Source organism: Lithobates pipiens, unplaced genomic scaffold (assembly GCF_037356315.1).
Source record: "Lithobates pipiens isolate NorthernLeopardFrog02 unplaced genomic scaffold, aLitPip1_a1.2 Scaffold_18, whole genome shotgun sequence".
Classification (NCBI taxonomy): domain Eukaryota; kingdom Metazoa; phylum Chordata; class Amphibia; order Anura; family Ranidae; genus Lithobates; species Lithobates pipiens.
The window spans coordinates 54,020,670-54,043,065 of NW_027507758.1; the positions used below are offsets into that span (position 1 = coordinate 54,020,670).

Below are 22,396 nucleotides of genomic sequence, written 5' to 3' on the forward strand. Positions count from 1 at the left end.
GGACAACACAATTACAGTAAAATACAAAAGGGACTGGAGGGCCCTGCTCGTAGAGCTTACATTCTAAAGGAAGGGGTGGTGGTACAAAAGGTAATAGCTGCAGAGAATGATTTGATGGGGGTGGCTCATCAGAATATGCTCATCAGAATATACTCATCAGTATATGAAACCAAATTAATGTTGCATTGCGGCCATCTTGGTACACCCCCACTTGTCAGCAGTGAGCCTAGAGTTAGAAGTCGGCAAGAGGACATCTTTATACACCCACTGGAGTTGTATTTTTCACAGTTATTTTTAACAGTAAACTCAGCTTATTTAGTGAAATATAAGTTGCGTTTACTGTTAAAAATAACTACAAAAAGCATAACTCTTACCTACTTATAACACTAGGCTTACTGTGGACAAGTGCGGGAGTACCAAGATGGCCGCAACGCAATGTCCCTTCAGTAACATATTCAGAAGGGGAGCGGCTTCCCGATAACACTTGCCTGCTTGCCTCGCTCAGTCACATGCCAGCCCACCGGCATAATTGCTCACTCACCAGCCTGCCTGTCCGCTCGCTCACTCACTGGCTGCTCAGTCACCCGCTCATTATTTTCTCGGGGGGAGCAATTGCCCCATTGCCCCGCCCCCGGATCCGCCCCTGCCTTCTCCTTAAAGTGGAACTTAACCCTTCCCCCTAATGTTTTTTTTCCCCTTGCCTACCTGATGCGATGTTCTGCACTGGAAGGATACTCACCCACCCAGTGGATTCAGTGTTGTCCCACTGAGATCCCCTTCTCTTTAGTCCCTACTATACTTTGCAAAATGGCAAATGGCTTTTTGGAACTACATGCCCCCAAATACATGCTGGGGCCAGTAATTTAACATAGGCCTATATACTCTCCAGGCCACTTTATTATGTACACCTTACTAGTACCGTTTTTTGTCTTCAGAACTGTCTTAATTCTTCCTGGCATAGATTCAATAAGGGAGGAAAAAAGGGAGAAGCACCCACAATGCCACATCCGTATATATCTTGTAGGGGGAACAAAAAGGATACCAAAATAGGTACCAACAGGTCGGACTTTTAAGGCATGGAAACAAATGAGAAAGTAGCAAAAAAATAGTTTATTAATTAAAAATACATAGTATCATAACAGTGTTCAAAATGGATAAAAATCATATAAAATGATACATTTTGTACATTGAACCATTGTGCATCGTGTCTACGCGTTTCGCCATAAAGGCTTCCTCAGAACATGGAAAAAGGTTCAAAGACATAAGAAATAGCAGAATAAATCTCACCATCTGAAATAAGATATTATAAAATTCAATTTTTTTGGTATCCTTTTTGTTCCCCCTACAAGGCATTGGAAACATTCCTCAGAGATTTTGGTCCATATTGACATGATAGCACCACGAGGTTGCTGCACATCCATGATGCAAATATCCCAAAGGTAAAGGTGCTTTATTGGATTGAGATCTGGTGTCATGTTCAAGAAACCAGTGGTGAGATGATTTTTGCTTTGTGACATGGTGCATTATCCTGCTGGAAGAAGCCATGAAGCCTAGTCATAAAGGGATGCACATGGTCAGCAACAATACTCAGGTAGGCCATGGAGTTTAAACGATGCTCAATTGGTACAAAGGGGACCAAAGTGTGCCAAGAAAATATCCCCCACACATTACCCCACCACCACCAGCCTGAACCGTTGATACAAGGCAGGATGGATTCATGCTTTCATGTTGTTTACATCAAATTCTGATCCCATCTGAATATTGCAGGTGAGATTGAGACTCATCAGACCAGGCAATGTTTTTCTTCTATTGTCCAATTTTGGTGAGCCTGTGCGAATTGTAGCCTAAAGCAGTGGTCCTCAACCCTGTCCTCAGGGCCCACTAACAGGCCAGATTATATGTATTAACTTGGGGAGATGCAGACTAGAATACTGCAATCACTGAGCAGAAAATTATATCACCTGTGATGTATTTCAGTTATCTTGCAAGCCTGGCCTGTTAGTGGGCCCTGATTACAGGAGAACTTTCAGCTTTCACAACTTTACAACTTTCAGCCAACAAATGTTGGGTGGCAAGCTAATACATTTTCGTCTGACAATGTTTCGTCACGTCTGTACACAAGTCCATCACACAAAATTCCAAACACGTATGCTCAAGCAAGGACGAGCCGGCAGCGGTCAGTCTTGTAAACTAATGTTCGTAATGGAGAATTAACATTCGTGACACAACAAATTTTGAAATGGCGAAATGTAGCACACAATTTTCTTCTTCTTTAATGGGATAAAAATGAAGCTACTTTGCTGGTGATACTGATGGAGTTCTGGCAAACGTATTTTAAAAGGCTTTTTCAAAAGGCTTTTTTTTCTAATAATATCAAGAATTATATTATTATGCTTGTTTTGTTTTTTGGGCAAGTTACCACAATACCATTATCCTGTAGTTTTTAATATCAAAGATACAACGATGTTGGTGTCCCTTGTTAATTTTACCTTGTATTTTTTTAAATGTAACTGCCTACTCCCAAACTGTAATTTGAAGTAAAACACAGAGCCATAGTATTATCCAACACAATGTTTTTTTTTATTGTAAATTAAAAAAAGCAAAAAAAATAAATTAGAGATGCTATCTGCCATCCAAATATAAAGAACTTAACAAAAAGTGCATTCTATGCATAGAAAAAATATAGAAAATATAACAGATAAAATCATTAGTCCAGAAAAAAAAAGAAGGAAATTAGTAATTGGTGAAGGGCTGAAAATCCCCAGTCCAGCGGCCTTGTTGGGGGCCTTGTGGCTGGTATTGCCACTGTCCGCCATGCTGCTGTGGAGGTGGGGCCTCAAAATCCGAAATGCATGTTTCTTCCAAAATGTGGCCCCTCCTCCCCTTGTTGAGGAGCTACAGGATGAGTTCCTCACACCTGCTCCTTTTCTCAAGATCCATCTTCCTTAATTTGTTTGCCATCAGACACCTAAATGCCTGTATCTGGGTCTGTCCTGGTGGCAGTAGTGGCCTGGCTGAGGAAGCCCCTGTACACATGGTCGGAGATTTCCACAACCAAATCCGTCGGATTTTGCCCGTTGGATTTTGTCCGTCGGATCTTGTCGGTCGGATCTTGTCCGAAACTGTTCCATACACACGGTTGGACAAAGTTGGCGAAAAAATCCGATCTTTCAGAACGTGATGACGTAATTTCGTTATGCTGGGACTACATTCAGGCTAGTAGCCAATAGCTTTGATGTAGGAATTTGATCTGAGCATGCATGGCACTTGGTCCGATCAAAATTCTCTACACATGATCGGAGTATGTCCGATCAGCCCAGTTGGTCAGGAAATATTTCCAACATGTTGGAAAATTGGGTCCGACGGATATTCAGACGGAATCAGTCCGATGCATACCACACACAGTTGGATTATCCGACGACACGGTCCGATAGGACACATTCCGACGGATTCTCCGACCGTGTGTACAAGGGCGAAGGCAGCTGTGGCCTCGTCCTGATTTCTGCTCTTCCTGGCCCTTTTAGCGGGGGGCTTAGGGAGGGATCTGGGACTCCGTCTGGCTGCTGGCCACGGGCTCCTCCTGCCTGACACTTTCCTGTTTTTGAAAATGGGACATAATTTTAATTTTTGATTAGGGTTTGGTCATCAATCACGCACAATTTTGCTCTCCTCGCTGTTGCAAATTGAATGTTGACAAATAGAAAGGACTATCATTCGGATCCCAGCATTTTTTATTCTTGTTAAAATCATTTTTGGTCACTACTGTCTATTGATATCGAAACCACTTTGTTAAGGCAGAAATATTTTAACAATTACGTCTAGTTGTCATCATTGTATTTTTGGATACACATATGTTCAACAATGCTATATCTGGGTCAAGCTGGGCTCCTCCACATCTTCATACTGTGCAACAGGTCCTGTGAGGACCTCAGGAGCTGTGGTGGCTGGATTCTGTCTGGTGGGGTCAGAAACCGCAGGTTGTGGTAATACCACAGCCTAGGGACAAATATGTCATCTGCTGATGCTCCAGATCTCTGTGAGTCCATGACCTTGTTGAGCTCCCTTTTAAAAGTACTCCTCAGGTTTTATATTTTGTTCTTGACAGCTGATGTCTGCCCTGGGGTACAACGGCTTCACCAACTCAAGCAGTTTCTCCATCACTGCCTTCCTCAAGATTTTATTTAAGTAGTCTTGACTCTTGACCTTCCAGAAACAGGGCAGCTCCCTGTAGAGGTCAATGAATTGGGGCAATAAATCAGGTGCAGTAAATGTATCCGTCATAATAAATGATATGATGCCTGCAAGGCAGAACACAAGACAAAACATAATGTCTGGATTAACTCATAATCTTGTCCCAATCTAGGCCTCAATCGAAGTAGTATAGGTCACTAACCACCTTACCCCAATTTCCAATTGTTTCTTCGTTTTCTGGCTCCTTTCATGTGTTGGTAATGGCGAGCCTTTGTCCTCCACTCCAAGATCGTTCCTACGGCCGTTCCATCAAATATGCATTATGGCTTTATATACACTGCGCATGCGTGAAATTACGCTCTCAGTGAGTCATGAAGCTGGGGCATGACCGTCTCTCTTCCACATGTGACACCCATGGTAGAACATTTGGGAGGGACAGTATGGTGGATTCCAGGCAGCCCCGATGGTGGCACTCATAGGAGGCACAAAGCAACCCCCATGAGCAAGAATGAGATGGTGGAGATGGTGCACATCCTAGAGAAACATGATTACGACTGCAAGCTGCACAATTACGAAAGACCCAACAGCCGACAGCATTTTGGAGAAGGTCATTGCTGTTTTGCAGAGATATTTTTGGGTGGAACGATCAAAGGACCAAATCAGAAAATGATGGTTTGAGCTCAAACACTGTGAGCAAGACTAGATGGAGTGCATACATCAGATCATATAAAAAGTAAACAATATTTGTATCTAATCAATATGTATACTGTATCTGTAAATTTGCTGTCTGTATATGTTCTTTCTCCAAGTAGCTCTAGAAAATTCTATATAAGGTTATATAAAATCTTTGTATGACTTGGTATTCGAAAGATAAAGGTAAATATAAAGCAGATATGAATATTCTTATTTGGCCATGTTTTTGGACATTTATTTATTTTTGTAACTCATTTTTTAATCTTCTTTCAACAGGGAGGCACCAAAAAAGGGGGCCCCAGCCAAGCTACCACAACGCAGGAAGGGAGGCTACCCTCGCTTGAGCCCCAACAGGGGAGACAACAAGGGCATCTTTCCCCAAAAACGTAAGTGACAACTTCAAACACGCTTGTTTAGCCATCGACAGGGGTGCTTTTAGGTGGGCCAAAGGCCATGGGCTTAGGTCAGAACTTAAGGGGTAAAGAACACTTTCTGGTTGCTGCCTGCCTCATCAGTGCCCATCAATGCAGCCTTGCCAGTGTAGACATGGGTAGAGGAGAGGCCCCGGGGATCACAGTGACACGGAGTCACGCCTGCTAGGATGATCATCATATATCCCCTTTCCCATAGGAGACAAAAGGGGTGCGGGGCAACTGCTGTACTTTTTAAATGTTGGCACTTGTCCAGTGTTTGCCCTTTGTAAAATGACATCACCATTCCTTTTCCATGCATTTTTCACAGAAAAACAACCAGAGTGCAGTATGGTGGAGTCAAAAAGTCAGGAGCAAACACTGACATCAGACCAAGTGCAAGGTTGGTCAACTAATGTAGCAAAATGGATGCTAGAAACAGACGGGACTTGAGGTGGCTTAATGATTGCGTGTATTGTTTGTTTTTAGAGGAAAGAGAGTGTGGTGAGCTCACCCAAGATGTTGTTTTGGAGATATGGGATCTGACCCCTGGACCCAGCACATATATCAAATATAATAAACAGAAAATGCAGCGCTAGAAAGAAAACACCTCGTGAAGCAAAGTGTTACTACAACATAGTAAATAGGTGGCGTGTTGTAGTAACACTTTGCTTCACGAGGTGCAATTGTATCGTTGTTGATGCTGGCTGCTACATTTTTGTTTTATTTTTTGGTAGCACGATTATAATTATATTTTGCTACATATATCAAATACCCTGACTTGAGTCACACTGAGGGCCAAAGCGACCCAGAAGAGGAAGAAAGTATTCGGGAGCCTCTTGTTTGTGCAAGTATGTATTGTTGGACTTTTGTTTGGACATCAAAACACTTGACATGTATACACATTTGAAGCCAAACACCCACTCCACACATTAGCAAAGTATGTAGTGCATTAACATTAGCATGGAGAAGGAAGAGGTAGCTGGGAGTGTTGCTAGGTACCCGAGTTTTGGAGACCCAGGGACCAGGGCCAAGATTAAAGAGTAGTTGCAGTGTGTACATTCCTTGTAGTGTAGGTGTCTGAAGGGTAAGCAGGTTGCAAGCAACAATAAACTGTGTAGGTAAGTATTTACTGAATTTGACCATAACTCACTATGTAGGGCCTCAACCATTTGACCATCGTTACTTTAAAGGGGTTGTAAAGGTAATTTTTTTATTTTCTACATAGTTTCCTTTAAGCTAGTGCATTGTTGGTTCACTTACCTTTTCCTTTGATTTCCCTTCTAAATGTTTTTTTGCTTTGTCTGAATATCTCACTTCCTGTTTCTCCTCAGTAAACTTCTCACCATCATCCGAGCTGGTGGTTAGTCAGCCAAAACAGCTTACTGAACAGCTTACTGAGGAGGAACAGGAAGTGAGAAATTGAGACAAAGAAAACAAAGAAAAAAAAACATTTAGAAGGGAAATCGAAGGAAAAGATAAGTGAACCAACAATGCACTAGCTTAAAGAAACCTATGTAGAAAATAAAAAATTTACCTTTACAACCCCTTTAATACTTTTTACTCTTCTTACTAGGTCATGATCTTCTACGATGTATTATTGGCAGAATGAGTGCAGATATGTTGCATTGTTTGAAGGATCTGGAGTAAATCAAGGAGGCTGCTACTGCTTTACAGGGAAGAATCTAAGATTTTGTGGACATGCTTCCCAAATTTTAATTTTCTCTTGCCTGTTCTGAAGTTTTTTATTCCACTTGTTGGCTCTTGTTTGTCATTTTCTTATTTAACATGTTTTTCGGATTTGGAAATGTGAAAGTTTAGGGACAGAACTCAGAACTGTTTCTCCACTCCACTCTTCTAGGTGCACCATCAGGTCATGTTTTCTGTATTTTTCTCAGTCTAAAAACGACTGTGCTAATTACTAACAGTGAACATGACAACATCACCTGTGCCAAACTCTACAAGTATAGAAAACATGACCTGGGTTTGCATCTTGAGGAGGAGAGTTGGGAATTGGAAACACTGCCCTAACTAATGTGAATTGTAATTTTTCAGTGTTTTTAAGAATATAAAACCCAAAATTTGAAGGTGCTCCCAAATAGCGCCTTAACATTCTTATTTCCCTTATGATCCCATGCCTAAAATGTGTGTATTTCCATACATCTAGTTTGCCGAAAGCCACAAAACACACAGGGTGTCGACGTGCTATCTACCATCACTGGGTATCAATGGATGCATTTTGGGGGTGCAACCCCTTCCTCATAACTAAAGAAGCTCAGGAAGGGGTTGCACCCCCGAAACACGTTCATTGATACCCCTTGATGGGAGCTAGCACATGTTGACACACTGTGTGTTTTGTGGGTTTAGGAAAAAGGATGTTTGTAACTACACACATTTGCGGCATGGGATCATTAGGGTAACTTAATTGTTATGCCTGTACGGGGCTTCCATTTTTGACCTTTAAAGGGGTGAGATTATCCCATTTGAGGAATACAACATCCACACAGTCTTGGCATACTAATGTCTCATTTTGCCTTCACTTTACCAAAATCGAACTTTGTAAGTTCCTGAGTTTGGCATGTGTATCTAATATTTTGTAACATGCCTGTTAAACCTCATTATTATTTCAAAGCTCAATACCAGTGTATTTGTTAAGTTGTTGTAGTTACAGTGACAATGTGCTCTTAAATGTGGCCAACTCCTGAAATTTTTAGTCCTCCAAAAAATTATAAGAGTTGAAAAGGCATAATGTTTTTGAACTTCATGCATTAGATTAATTAAGAACAAAAACATTGTGTGTGTGTGGCAGACCCACAGCACCCCATAATAGTTAGCCGAAGAAGATATTGTCACCTCATGTCGCAAATAAGGTACCTTTGCACTATTGGAGCAAGTGGCTAAATTAAAGCCTGAGTTTATGATCTCAAAATGATATTAGGCATAATCAGCTACAATTTGCTGCCAAGCCACTGCTCCTCTGCCCACAAAATAATGTAGGTATATCTGCCGTATATCTCTGGCAATTTATGAGGGCAATCCAGCACAGGAATTTTCAAATACAACAGCACAGGACCACAGGGTTGATTTTGTAGAGTGCCAGGTTGATTGGAGTCAAAAACAGCATGAAACGACTCGATAGCATGCCAAAGGCTTTTTTGACCAACCTTCTGGCACAAGAGAGCCTGTAATGGAATATTCTCTGCTCTAGGCTGCGGCTTCACCAGGCTGCGGCTGCATGCCAAAGGCATTTTTGACCAACCTTCTGGCACTAGAGAGGCTGTAATAGAATATTCTCTGCTCTAGGCTGCGGCTTCACCAGAGCAAAGACCTCATCTGCAACAATAACAAAATCGAGGCCCTCAACATTTTCCTCAGCAGGCGGCAAGTTTAAGGTGCCATTCTGGAGCCGCTTGTAGAACTCTGGCTGCATAATCACTACTCCATCAGAATTGTGGACATTCTTCCCAACATCCAGATACAATAACTCATAGTTGGCAGACACTACAGCTAGCATGACTATACCGCAAAAGCCCTTATGATTAAAATAATAGAGCCAGAGTGGGAGGTGGGACAATCCGGACATGCTTGCCATCAATAGCACCACCACAGTTGGAAAGATCCCACTGATGGTGGAACTGAGCTGCAAAGTCCTGCCATTGCTGTGGGTTGGAAGGAAACTGTGGATTAATTTTTTTTTTTTTAATTACTACTTCTGCACATAACATTGCAAACAGATTTGACATAAACATGCTTAACCAACATTAAATGAGTATTTGAAGACAAAAGAGTAAGGTCAACTTATCTGATTCATCTCCCCCTCTGGTGGCTTATTAGCAAAATTTTAGGGTGGGGGAGGGGAATGGGTACATGTTTTGGACAGGTAACCCTCTCCACTTCCATGAGAGCTGTTTGCATAAATAATCTGGGATACTTTAGCAAGCCCCTCCTTACTTACACTATTGGCAGCCCAGTGGACAGGTAAGAAGTGTCATAATCTAAAAATATGGATCCACACTGTCCAAATTGCAGCACATTTCGACATTCTGAAAATACCTATCAATATAATAGGAGACAAAAATGTTCTACGTTACAATTTGTAGGTAATCAGGCAGGCCCTTGCATTACATGGTTTGGTGAATTTATACAGAAATTTAAACACAAAAAAGGGATAGTGTTATGGTTTTGGCAAAGTCAGCAGATAGCGTATTGGTATCTGTTGACTTGCATTTTTTGGGGGGAGGGAGGGTTCCAAATGAGATTGTGCCCCAAAAAATCTCTTTTGCACTCAGTCTGAATCTGAGGACAACGATAACATTTGTACACATTGTAGAGCTTGTTTAAGGTAAACTCCAAAATGTAGTTGACAAAAAACATTGTGAAGTTACTAGGCTAGGTGTGTATGGGCCCAGGATAGCATGCTGGGGAGGTTAGTTAGGGAAAATATGCATGCATGAGGACAAAGAGGACATTCACAGCATATTACAATATTGATAATTAAATAATCAACAAATTAATACAATACATTAGCAAACATTAACACATAGAACATGATCTTAAAGGGAAAAACTTATCTGACTATAGTCCTTCTGCAGTACTTGAATAATGGCTGAACAGGTGTGTGTAATAATGAGTCTTAGAGCCTGGGGGGAGATCCCAGTGGCAAACTTGAGGTCCTGGAGACTTCTCCCCATTGCCAGGTAATGCAAGGTGGCTTTGAGCCTTTGTTCTGGAGTGATGGCAAGCCTCATGCATGTGTCCTGCTTGGGGGTCACCAATGCCAAAAGTTGTTGAAAGCAGGGGACTGTCATCTGGAGATAATTTTGAAAATCATCCGGATTTTTCTCCTGGAGCTCACGCACAGGGCCGGTGCTACCACTAGGCAAATTAGGAAGCCGCCTAGGGCACCCTGCTGCCTAGGGTGCCCGGCCGATGGGATTCCTACTCTCTTCTTTCTGCAGCAACCAACTAAGTCTCAGCATCAGGAGGGAGCTGCCACTCCGTTCACACACAGTATCAGAGGTGTAGCCGTGGCAGAGGACTGTGTCTGTGTCCCGAGTCCCAAATGAATGGAAGCAAGCAAACATTCATTGATGGGTGCTCTTGAGGCTGCATTGATGAGCGCTGGTGAGGCTGCATTTGATGGGCACTGATGGGCTGCATTTGATGAGCCTTTCAATAAAAAGGTGGGGTATACATGGGCAGGGCAAAGGGGATGGGGTCAGGGGTGGAGCCGGGGGGGTGGCAAAATGAAGTTTTGCCTAGGGTGTCAAAAATCCTTGCACCAGCCCTGCTCACGCAGCAATGGCATATGACAAAATTGGTCATGATTAAGACACCAATATTTTGCCCAAGAACTACTCCTCCTCCTGTTCCTGGACTGTACTTTGGTCAAAGCAATAAATCCAAGCCCAATAATAGCACGTTCTCTCCTCCAATTCTGCAACATGGCTGGTTGAACATCGGCCGTTCAGAAACTAACTGAATAGCACAAACTGAAAAGCGCGAATCAACACTCACCAAAATTCTGCTAACATGAAATTAGCAGAAGGAGCCCAAAGGGTGGCGCTTGAGAAATTAACTTCCTCTTTGTAGTCTCGTAGTACATCTAGTATATCACTAAGTTTGTGTTTGTTGGCCGATAATTGTGGACCATTTGTATGCAAGACAAGTTCCTGGCACACACCCTTCAGACAAAAGTCTGTGGCCAACAATCGGATTGTGTGTATGAGGCTTAAGTTTCTTGTTCTTAGTTGACAGGAGTGACACCCGGTGTGGTATTTTGCTGCAGTAGCCCATCTGCTTCAAGGTCCAATGTGTTGTGCATTCAAAGATGGTATTCTGCATACCTTGATTGTAACGAGTGGTTATTTGAGTTACTGTTGCCTTTCTATCATCTCAAACCAGTTTGCCCATTCTCTTCTGACCTCTGACATCAACAAGGCATTTCCATCCACACAACTGGATATTTTCTCTTTTTCTGACCATTCTCTGTAAACCCTAGAGATGATTGTGCATGAAAATGCCAGTGAGGAAGGGCTGCCTGGGACCGGAGGGCAAGCACTACTGGCAGGTGGGGAGCCGTTCTCCCAGCAATTGTGGAGGGGAAGAGAGAGGAGAGCCGCCGGCCACACGATCAGAACACAGGGAACATCACAGCTTTCATTTCAATTTCTGTGTGTTACCTGCCGCTTGCCGTCACAAACAGCCCCTCCTCTTTGTCCGGGGACTTTGATAGACAGATCACCCATCCAATCCTGGGGTGGGTGACGTGTATCAAAGTTCCCTGGCCAGGGGGCAGGGCTGTATGTGACGGCAAGCTGCAGGAAAATACAGCAATTGAAATGAAAGCTGTGATGTTCCCTGCACTCCAGGGCAATCATCCAGCCGGCAATTCCTCTCCTCTCTTCCCTTTCGCAATTGGTGGACACAGGCTGCATTGGTGGGCACAGGCAGCATTGGTGGACACAGGCTAAATTGGTGAACTTAGGCTGCATTGGTAGACATGGGCTGCATTGGTGGGCACGGGCGGGATTGGTGTACAGGGGCTGCATTGGTGGACATGGTCTGCATTGGTGTACATGGGCTGAATTGGTGGGCATGGGCTGCATTGGTGGGCACGGGATGCATTGGTGGACATGGGCTGCATTGATGGGCACGGCTGCATTGGTGGACACGGGCAGGCTGCATTGGTGGACACCGGCCGGCTGCATTATTTGGCTTGGATAAAGTTGTTGTTAATATTTATTTCTAGAACTTAATTCTGCATAAAACATTTAAGTGTAATTTCATGAGATAATTTAGGGGGTCGTGATAAGGGGCGGAATTAGGGGAGGAGCAGGGTAGGGGTTGGGCGGGGCAACTGGTGGCGAGTAACCCTTGAGGCCTGGATAGTAGCTCAGTACTTGAAATGTTTTAGCCCTGCAGTAGATCATCAGTTTTGGAAATACTGCCCGCCTGGCACCAACAACCAAAGTCACTTAAATTCCCTTTCTTCCCCATTCCGATGCTCGGTTTGAACTTCGACAAGTCGTCTTCACTACAACTAGATACCTAAATGCTTTGAGTTGCTGCCATGTGATTGGCTGATTAGAAATTCGTGTTACTAAAGCAATTGGACAGGTGAACCTAATAATGTGGCTGGTGAGTGTATCTCTTGCTCTATCCGTCTATAGTGCCATTTTCCGGCTGGACAGTCAGGCAAAACATTGACTCATTCATATATTGTTGATTCAGCACTTGTATTTAAGTATATTAACAATACTTCTCTGTAGTTTAACCGATTCGTGCCCGCCCTATAGCCGAAAGACAGCTATAGACAGCGTGTGAGAAGGGAGAGATCAACGGCTGCAGCGGCCGTAAGTAAAAAAAAAAAAGGAAAAAAAAAAGTGCCATCCGCCCCAGTGCCAACCTCCCCCAGTGCCATTCGCCCCAGTGCCATCCTCCCTCAGTGCCATCCGCCCCAGTGCCATCCTCGCCCAGTGCCATCCGCCCCAGTGCCATCCTCCCCAGTGCCATCCTTGCCCAGTGCCATCCTCGCCCAGTGCCATCCTCCCCAGTGCCATCCTCCCCAGTGCCACCTGCCCCCAGTGCCACCTGTTAGTGCTATCTGTCCCCAGTGCCACCTGTTAGTGCTATCTGTCCCCAGGGCCACCTGTTGTCAGTTCCATTTGTCCCCAGTGCCATCTGTAATAAGTGCCATGTATAAGTGCCATCTGTCATCAGTGCCACGTGTCATCAGTGCCACATAGTGCCATCTGTCATCAGTGCCACATATTAGTGCCATCTGTCATCAGTCCCACGTATCAGTGCCATTTGTCATCAGTGTCACCTGTCAGTGTCACGTGACATCTGTTGTCAGTGTCACGTGTCATCAGTGCCACTTATCAGTGCCATCTGTCATCAATGTCACGCATCATCAGTGCCACGTATTAGTGCCATCTGTCATCGGTGCCACGTATTAGTGCCACGTATTAGTGCCATCTGTCATCAGTGCCACATATTAGTGCCATCTGTCATCAGTGCCACGTATTAGTACCACGTGTCATCAGTGCCACGTATAAGTGCCATCTGCCATCAGTGGCACATATTAGTGCCATCTATCATCAGTGCCACATGTCATCAGTGCCACGTATAAGTGTCATCAGTGCCACGTATCAGTGCCATCTGTCATCAGTGTCACGTGCCATTGTCCTGGTGCTCCAGGGCCTTCAAAAGTGTAATAGGTAGTCAACAAGTTAGATGTGTAATTTATGCTCCTAGAACATGTAACGGCGCTCCCTGCATGTTGGGCTTCTCTATGTGGCCAGGCTGTGAAAAAGTCCCACACATGTGGTATTGTAATACTCAGGAGGAGTAGCAGAATTTTTTTGGGGATGTCATTTGTGGTATACACATGCCATGTGAGAGAAATAACCTATTACAATTACTATTTTGTGGAAAAAAATAAATCTTAATTTTGTAAAGAATTGTGGGAAAAAATTACAACATCAAAAACCTCACCATGCCTCTTACTAAATACCTTGGAATGTCTACTTTCCAAAAAGGGGTCATTTGGGGGGTATTTGTACTTTCCTGACTTGTTCGGGTCACAAGAAGTGAGATAGGCCACCAGTACATCAGATGTGATCAATTTTGTGCGATTCCCACCACAGCTTGTAGACTCTCTAACTTTCACAAAGGCCAAATAATATCCACTAATTTGGGTTATTTTTACCAAAGATATGTAGCAGTATAAATTGTCGCCAAAATTTATGAAGAAAAATTTATAATTTGCATAATTTTGTCACAGAAACAAAGAAATATGCTTTTTTTTTCAAAATTTTTGGTCTTTTTTCATTTATAGCGCAAAAAATAAAAACCCCAGAGGTGATCAAATACCACCTAAAGAAAGCTCTATTTGTAGGAAAAAAAGGACAAAAAATTCATTTGTGTACAGTAATTGTCATTCAAATTGTGAGAGCACCGAAAGCTGAAAATTGGTCTGGGCAGGAAGGGTGTTTAAGTGCCCAGTAGGCAAGTGGTTAACTTAACCCAAAACAATTATTTTATATTTGGCAGTTTACCAGTCCTTGGATGTGGTGACTGAATTTGTTTTCTTTTTTCACACTTTTTTCCTTTATTTTTACCTGGTGATACCACTAGTGATGGACGAACTTCCGACGGGACGTTTCGCGAACGCGAAATGCGAACGGACCCAAACGTTCGCGAAACCGACCGTTCGCCGCGGGCCCCATTGACTTCAATGGGAGGCGAACTTTGCAAACCTTCATGTCGAATTTGCGGCCACGTGGTAATTATTAGGGGGTAAAACGTAGTCCCACCATCTGGACAATGACATAATACATGTATGAGGTGAATTTGGGATCGATAACTACAAGCATTTTTATTTTATTTGGGAAATTGTTCTAACAATTCAGGACTATGGAGCTAATGAAGGCAATGGAGGAGAGGGAAGGTCAGGGACCAGGGTAGGCAAAGAAGAGGGTGCAGGAGATGATCACCAGCAGCGTGACATACCGGAATGACACATGCACCGTGATAGAGGCATCTGACAGCAGCACCGTAATACAGAGCACTGACAGCAGCACCGTGACATACAGCGCTGACAGCAGCACCGTGACATACAGCGCTGACAGCAGCACCGTGACATACAGCGCTGACAGCAGCACCGTGACATACAGCGCTGACAGCAGCACCGTGACATACAGCGCTGACAGCAGCACCGTGACATACAGCGCTGACAGCAGCACCGTGACATACAGCGCTGACAGCAGCACCGTGACATACAGCACTGACAGCAGCACCGTAAGCAGCCCCAGGAGGAAGTCAGCACAGCACAGGGATGGTGTGATCCCCTCATAATAAGAACCCCCAGGAGGAAGTCAGCACAGCACAGGGATAGTGTGATCCCTTCATAATAAGAACCCCCAGGAGGAAGTCAGCACAGCACAGGGATATCATAAGCAGCCCCAGTAGAAATATGACACCGCTCAACCTCTTCAAAGAGGAGGGTAGGGGCATATAGTACGGTGTGCTTTTTTGGGTCAAGGAAGTGAGCCAAATGAATTAAGAAGGTCTGTGTGCTTGATTAAAAAAATAGTTTATAGACATATACATGGTCTACTGGTCACATGTGTTGAATTCCTCCGAGATCCATGCCTCATTCATTTTTAGAAATGTGAGGTAGTTAACACTGTGGTGAGCTAGGCGAGTACGCTTATCGGTCACAATCCCCCCTGCTGCGCTGAACGTCCTTTCGGACAGGACACTGGATGAGGGGCAAGCCAACAGTTCGATTGCAAATTGGGCAAGCTCTGGCCAGAGGTCAAGCCTGCCCACCCAGTAGTCTAGGGGTTCATCACTCCTCAGAGCGTCCACATCGGCCGTTAACCCAATGTAGTCGGACACCTGACGGTCTAGGCGTTCCCTGATGCTGGATCCGGATGACACCTGTCGATGGGTCGGCTGAAAGAATGACCTCATATCCGAAGTCACCAACACATCTTCAAACCGGCCTCTTCTTGCAGGCGCTGTTGGATTGGTACCCGCAAATCCTTCTCTGGGAGTGGGAATTGCTCCTCTGCCAGCGCACGCAAAAGCAGAATGCAGCATTTCTCGAAGCAAGGCCTGGAAGTGCTGCATTCTGACAGCCCTCTGCGACGGCGGTAACATTTCCGCCATTTTGTGTTTGTACCGGGGGTCTAAGTACGTTGCCACCCAGTACTGGTCCTTGACCCTCATGCTTTTTATACGGGGGTCCCTATTAAAACACTGGAGCATGAAGGCCCCCATTTGCACTAAAGTGGAAGCGGTGTGGTGGCCTGGCTCCTGCTCATCATCCAGGATAATGTCGTCCTCTTCATTCTCCTCTCCCCATCCTCGCACAACAGGGATCCCAGAAAGGTTTAAAGCATGCTCTTCTTGCTCCTGCTCATCCGCCCCGGCACCATCCTCCTCTGACTCCTCATCAGACTCCTGTTGTTGACTTGTCTCAGATAGAGTAGCCCCCCCTGGGAATTCATCCAGCATTGCGACTTCCTCATCTTCCCGCTCCTGCTCCTCCACAGCCTGATCAATGACACGACGCAATGCACGCTCCAGAAAGAAGGCATAAGGTACCATGTCACTGATGGCGCCATGGCTGCGACTGACCAGTTTGGTGATCTCCTCAAATGGCCGCAGAAGTCTGCATGTGTCGCGCATGAGCAGCCACTGGCGCGGTGAAAAAAAACCCAGCTCCCCAGAACCGTTTCTTTCGCAGAGTTCATACAGGTAGACGTTAACTGCACGTTTCTGCTGGAGCAGCCTATCAAGCATATAGAAGGTTGAGTTCCATCGCGTCGGGCAATCGCAAATAAGACGTCTGACCGGCAGATGGTGTCGCCGCTGAATGTCAGCAAGGCGAGCCATGGCCGTGTAAGATCTTCTGAAATGGGCCGAGATTTTCCTTGCCTGCCGCAAGATGTCCTGGACCCCAGGGTATTTGACAAGGAATCGCTGCACGACCAAGTTTAAGACGTGTGCCATGCACGGCACGTGCGTGATTTTGCCCTGTTTCAATGCGCTAAGCAGATTGGCACCGTTGTCACACACCACTTTACCAACTGTCAAATTGAGCGGTGTTAGCCACTCATCTGCCTGTGAACGCAAAGCTGAAAGGAGTGCCGGGCCAGTGTGGCTCTTTGCTTCCAGGCACAACAGACGCAGCACGGCATGGCAACGTCTCACCTGGCATGTGGAATAGGTTCTGGGGAGCTTGGGCGGTGCAGTGGAAGAGACGCTAGCAGCGGAAAAGGAGGAGGCAGCTGAGGAGGAGAGGGAGGAGGATGGAGTAGGAGGAGGAGAAGAAGAGTCAGGCCTGCATGCAATCCGTGGCGGTAAAACCAAATCTACACGGGTGCCACGGGTTACATGCTTGACGGCCGTCAGAAGGTTCACCCAGTGGGCAGTAAAACTGATATACCTTCCCTGCCCGTGTTTGCTAGACCACGTGTCTGTGGTCAGATGTATCTTGGCACCGACACTGTGTGCCAGAGATACATTCACTTGCCGCTGAACATGGCCATATAGCTCTGGGATGCCCTTCTCTGAGAAATACTTCCTTCCTGGGACCTTCCATTGTGGTGTTCCAATGGCCACAAATTTGCGAAAGGCCTCCGAGTCCACCAGTTTATATGGCAGTAGTTGGCGGGCTATGAGTTCTGACAAGCCAGCCGCCAACCGTTGGGCAAGAGGGTTATCCGGCATCATCATTTTTTTACGCTCAAACATTAGGCCCACGGAAGCCTGCCTTTTTGCAGAAAAATGTGAGCTTGGCGTGATGGAAGGTGGAGTGGAGGACAATTGTGAGGAGAGAGGAGAAGGAGAAGTAGAAGACGAGGCTGGACGGTGAGAGCCTGCAGTGTGGCTTTGTGTGTTCCGTTGCTCCCACTGGGCTCGGTGATGGCTGCTCATGTGCCTTCTTAAGGCGGTCGTCCCTAGGTGAGTATTGGGCTTACCGCGACTAACGCGTTGACTGCAAAGATTGCAGATGGCAACGCTATTGTCAGCAGCGGACACGTTAAAAAAAGCCCACACTGCGGAGCCATGTGCCGGTGTCCTGGGAGCGCCAGATGTGACCGTACATGGTCGATGACTCGCTCCTGATACATTTGCAGTCTGCTTTGTCCCTGCTGTGCAATGTAAGTCATTGCTGCTTCTCCTCCCTATCTGCTGGTCCATATCTCCCTCTGAACTCCCCTCCTCTTCCTCTCTTGTGGGCACCCACGTGACATCACTAGACACGTCATCATCAACGTCACCTTCCCCACCGCTATAAGTAGAGATCTCGGAGTAGGCAGCAACACCGGGGACCAACCTCCTCCTTGGGCTGATCTGGGTACTGGCGTCAGACTGCTGAGTAGCGCTTGTTGCTACCTCCTCTTCCTGATCCAATACCAAGAGTGGCTGCGCATCAGAAATGTCCTCTTGATATGGATCGGAAAATAATTCCAGTGACTCAAGCGGAAGGTATGTGGTGGTGGTGGTGGTGGTCGTGTTGTTGGTGGTAGTGTCTTTGGGGGTGCACATAGCAGAGAGTGAAGAAGAGGGTGCAGATCGAGAGGATGAGGAGGGTGCAGAAGAGTAAGGCTGAGCGAGCCACTCAACCAAGTCTGGTGCATCCTTTAAAGTAATTGAACGCACCTTCTGCAACTTCCCACTTTGGCTCAAGCCTGTTGCTCCTGCCCTACCCCTACCACCCCTGCGGAAGGGCCTGCCTCTTCCTCTGCATGTCATTTTTTAAATGACCCTGTGACAAAACTCTTAGTCCCTATACCGCTGAAGGACTGCTGCAGTATAGGTGAGCGGTCAGCAGTGGTGCACGTCAACCCTATCTATTGTGGACCTATAGCGGTCCTTACAGAACAGCAGACTGTACCGCACTCAAGCCTATGTACCGTAGCACCCTATACCAAGTTACCAGTCCTTATAAGAACTTTTGTGGACCAAGCAGGTTGTGTATTAGTGTTTAGCAGACTGTACGTCAGTCCCTATACCGCTGAAGGACTGCTGCAGTATAGGGCAGCGGTCAGCAGTGGTGCACGTCAACCCTATCTATTGTGGACCGATAGCGGTCCTTACAGAACAGCAGACTGTACCGCACTCAAGCCTATGTACCGTAGCACCCTATACCAAGTTACCAGTCCTTATAAGAACTTTTGTGGAACAAGCAGGTTGTGTGTTAGTGATTAGCAGACTGTACGTCAGTCCCTATACCGCTGAAGGACTGCTGCAGTATAGGTGAGCGGTCAGCAGTGGTGCACGTCAACCCTATCTATTGTGGACCGATAGCGGTCCTTACAGAACAGCAGACTGTACCGCACTCAAGCCTATGTACCGTAGCACCCTATACCAAGTTACCAGTCCTTATAAGAACTTTTGTGGACCAAGCAGGTTGTGTATTAGTGTTTAGCAGACTGTACGTCAGTCCCTATACCGCTGAAGGACTGCTGCAGTATAGGGCAGCGGTCAGCAGTGGTGCACGTCAACCCTATCTATTGTGGACCGATAGCGGTCCTTACAGAACAGCAGACTGTACCGCACTCAAGCCTATGTACCGTAGCACCCTATACCAAGTTACCAGTCCTTATAAGAACTTTTGTGGAACAAGCAGGTTGTGTGTTAGTGATTAGCAGACTGTACGTCAGTCCCTATACCGCTGAAGGACTGCTGCAGTATAGGGCAGCGGTCAGCAGTGGTGCACGTCAACCCTATCTATTGTGGACCGATAGCGGTCCTTACAGAACAGCAGACTGTACCGCACTCAAGCCTATGTACCGTAGCACCCTATACCAAGTTACCAGTCCTTATAAGAACTTTTGTGGAACAAGCAGGTTGTGTGTTAGTGATTAGCAGACTGTACGTCAGTCCCTATACCGCTGAAGGACTGCTGCAGTATAGGTGAGCGGTCAGCAGTGGTGCACGTCAACCCTATCTATTGTGGACCGATAGCGGTCCTTACAGAACAGCAGACTGTACCGCACTCAAGCCTATGTACCGTAGCACCCTATACCAAGTTACCAGTCCTTATAAGAACTTTTGTGGACCAAGCAGGTTGTGTATTAGTGTTTAGCAGACTGTACGTCAGTCCCTATACCGCTGAAGGACTGCTGCAGTATAGGGCAGCGGTCAGCAGTGGTGCACGTCAACCCTATCTATTGTGGACCGATAGCGGTCCTTACAGAACAGCAGACTGTACCGCACTCAAGCCTATGTACCGTAGCACCCTATACCAAGTTACCAGTCCTTATAAGAACTTTTGTGGAACAAGCAGGTTGTGTGTTAGTGATTAGCAGACTGTACGTCAGTCCCTATACCGCTGAAGGACTGCTGCAGTATAGGGCAGCGGTCAGCAGTGGTGCACGTCAACCCTATCTATTGTGGACCGATAGCGGTCCTTACAGAACAGCAGACTGTACCGCACTCAAGCCTATGTACCGTAGCACCCTATACCAAGTTACCAGTCCTTATAAGAACTTTTGTGGAACAAGCAGGTTGTGTGTTAGTGATTAGCAGACTGTACGTCAGTCCCTATACCGCTGAAGGACTGCTGCAGTATAGGGCAGCGGTCAGCAGTGGTGCACGTCAACCCTATCTATTGTGGACCGATAGCGGTCCTTACAGAACAGCAGACTGTACCGCACTCAAGCCTATGTACCGTAGCACCCTATACCAAGTTACCAGTCCTTATAAGAACTTTTGTGGACCAAGCAGGTTGTGTATTAGTGTTTAGCAGACTGTACGTCAGTCCCTATACCGCTGAAGGACTGCTGCAGTATAGGGCAGCGGTCAGCAGTGGTGCACGTCAACCCTATCTATTGTGGACCGATAGCGGTCCTTACAGAACAGCAGACTGTACCGCACTCAAGCCTATGTACCGTAGCACCCTATACCAAGTTACCAGTCCTTATAAGAACTTTTGTGGAACAAGCAGGTTGTGTGTTAGTGATTAGCAGACTGTACGTCAGTCCCTATACCGCTGAAGGACTGCTGCAGTATAGGGCAGCGGTCAGCAGTGGTGCACGTCAACCCTATCTATTGTGGACCGATAGCGGTCCTTACAGAACAGCAGACTGTACCGCACTCAAGCCTATGTACCGTAGCACCCTATACCAAGTTACCAGTCCTTATAAGAACTTTTGTGGAACAAGCAGGTTGTGTGTTAGTGATTAGCAGACTGTACGTCAGTCCCTATACCGCTGAAGGACTGCTGCAGTATAGGGCAGCGGTCAGCAGTGGTGCACGTCAACCCTATCTATTGTGGACCGATAGCGGTCCTTACAGAACAGCAGACTGTACCGCACTCAAGCCTATGTACCGTAGCACCCTATACCAAGTTACCAGTCCTTATAAGAACTTTTGTGGACCAAGCAGGTTGTGTATTAGTGTTTAGCAGACTGTACGTCAGTCCCTATACCGCTGAAGGACTGCTGCAGTATAGGTGAGCGGTCAGCAGTGGTGCACGTCAACCCTATCTATTGTGGACCGATAGCGGTCCTTACAGAACAGCAGACTGTACCGCACTCAAGCCTATGTACCGTAGCACCCTATACCAAGTTACCAGTCCTTATAAGAACTTTTGTGGACCAAGCAGGTTGTGTATTAGTGTTTAGCAGACTGTACGTCAGTCCCTATACCGCTGAAGGACTGCTGCAGTATAGGTGAGCGGTCAGCAGTGGTGCACGTCAACCCTATCTATTGTGGACCGATAGCGGTCCTTACAGAACAGCAGACTGTACCGCACTCAAGCCTATGTACCGTAGCACCCTATACCAAGTTACCAGTCCTTATAAGAACTTTTGTGGACCAAGCAGGTTATGTATTAGTGTTTAGCAGACTGTACGTCAGTCCCTATACCGCTGAAGGACTGCTGCAGTATAGGGCAGCGGTCAGCAGTGGTGCACGTCAACCCTATCTATTGTGGACCGATAGCGGTCCTTACAGAACAGCAGACTGTACCGCACTCAAGCCTATGTACCGTAGCACCCTATACCAAGTTACCAGTCCTTATAAGAACTTTTGTGGAACAAGCAGGTTGTGTGTTAGTGATTAGCAGACTGTACGTCAGTCCCTATACCGCTGAAGGACTGCTGCAGTATAGGGCAGCGGTCAGCAGTGGTGCACGTCAACCCTATCTATTGTGGACCGATAGCGGTCCTTACAGAACAGCAGACTGTACCGCACTCAAGCCTATGTACCGTAGCACCCTATACCAAGTTACCAGTCCTTATAAGAACTTTTGTGGAACAAGCAGGTTGTGTGTTAGTGATTAGCAGACTGTACGTCAGTCCCTATACCGCTGAAGGACTGCTGCAGTATAGGGCAGCGGTCAGCAGTGGTGCACGTCAACCCTATCTATTGTGGACCGATAGCGGTCCTTACAGAACAGCAGACTGTACCGCACTCAAGCCTATGTACCGTAGCACCCTATACCAAGTTACCAGTCCTTATAAGAACTTTTGTGGACCAAGCAGGTTGTGTATTAGTGTTTAGCAGACTGTACGTCAGTCCCTATACCGCTGAAGGACTGCTGCAGTATAGGTGAGCGGTCAGCAGTGGTGCAC

The 22,396-nt window shown here is 46.0% G+C and overlaps 1 protein-coding gene across 3 annotated transcripts in view; it reads right to left on the reverse strand.

The window, feature by feature from the left end:
* The window catches only part of TMEM229B (transmembrane protein 229B), a 48,231-nt gene that overhangs the window by 17,983 nt on the left and 7,852 nt on the right, over nt 1-22,396 (reverse strand). Inside the window, exon 2 of one of the 3 annotated variants that reach the window (XM_077485679.1) lies at nt 9,250-9,347. The exons of the other annotated variants lie outside the window; for them this stretch is intronic. The gene's annotated coding sequence lies outside the window, so the exon portion shown is untranslated. The remainder of the gene's footprint in view (nt 1-9,249; nt 9,348-22,396) is intronic. 3 annotated transcript variants of the gene reach the window in all.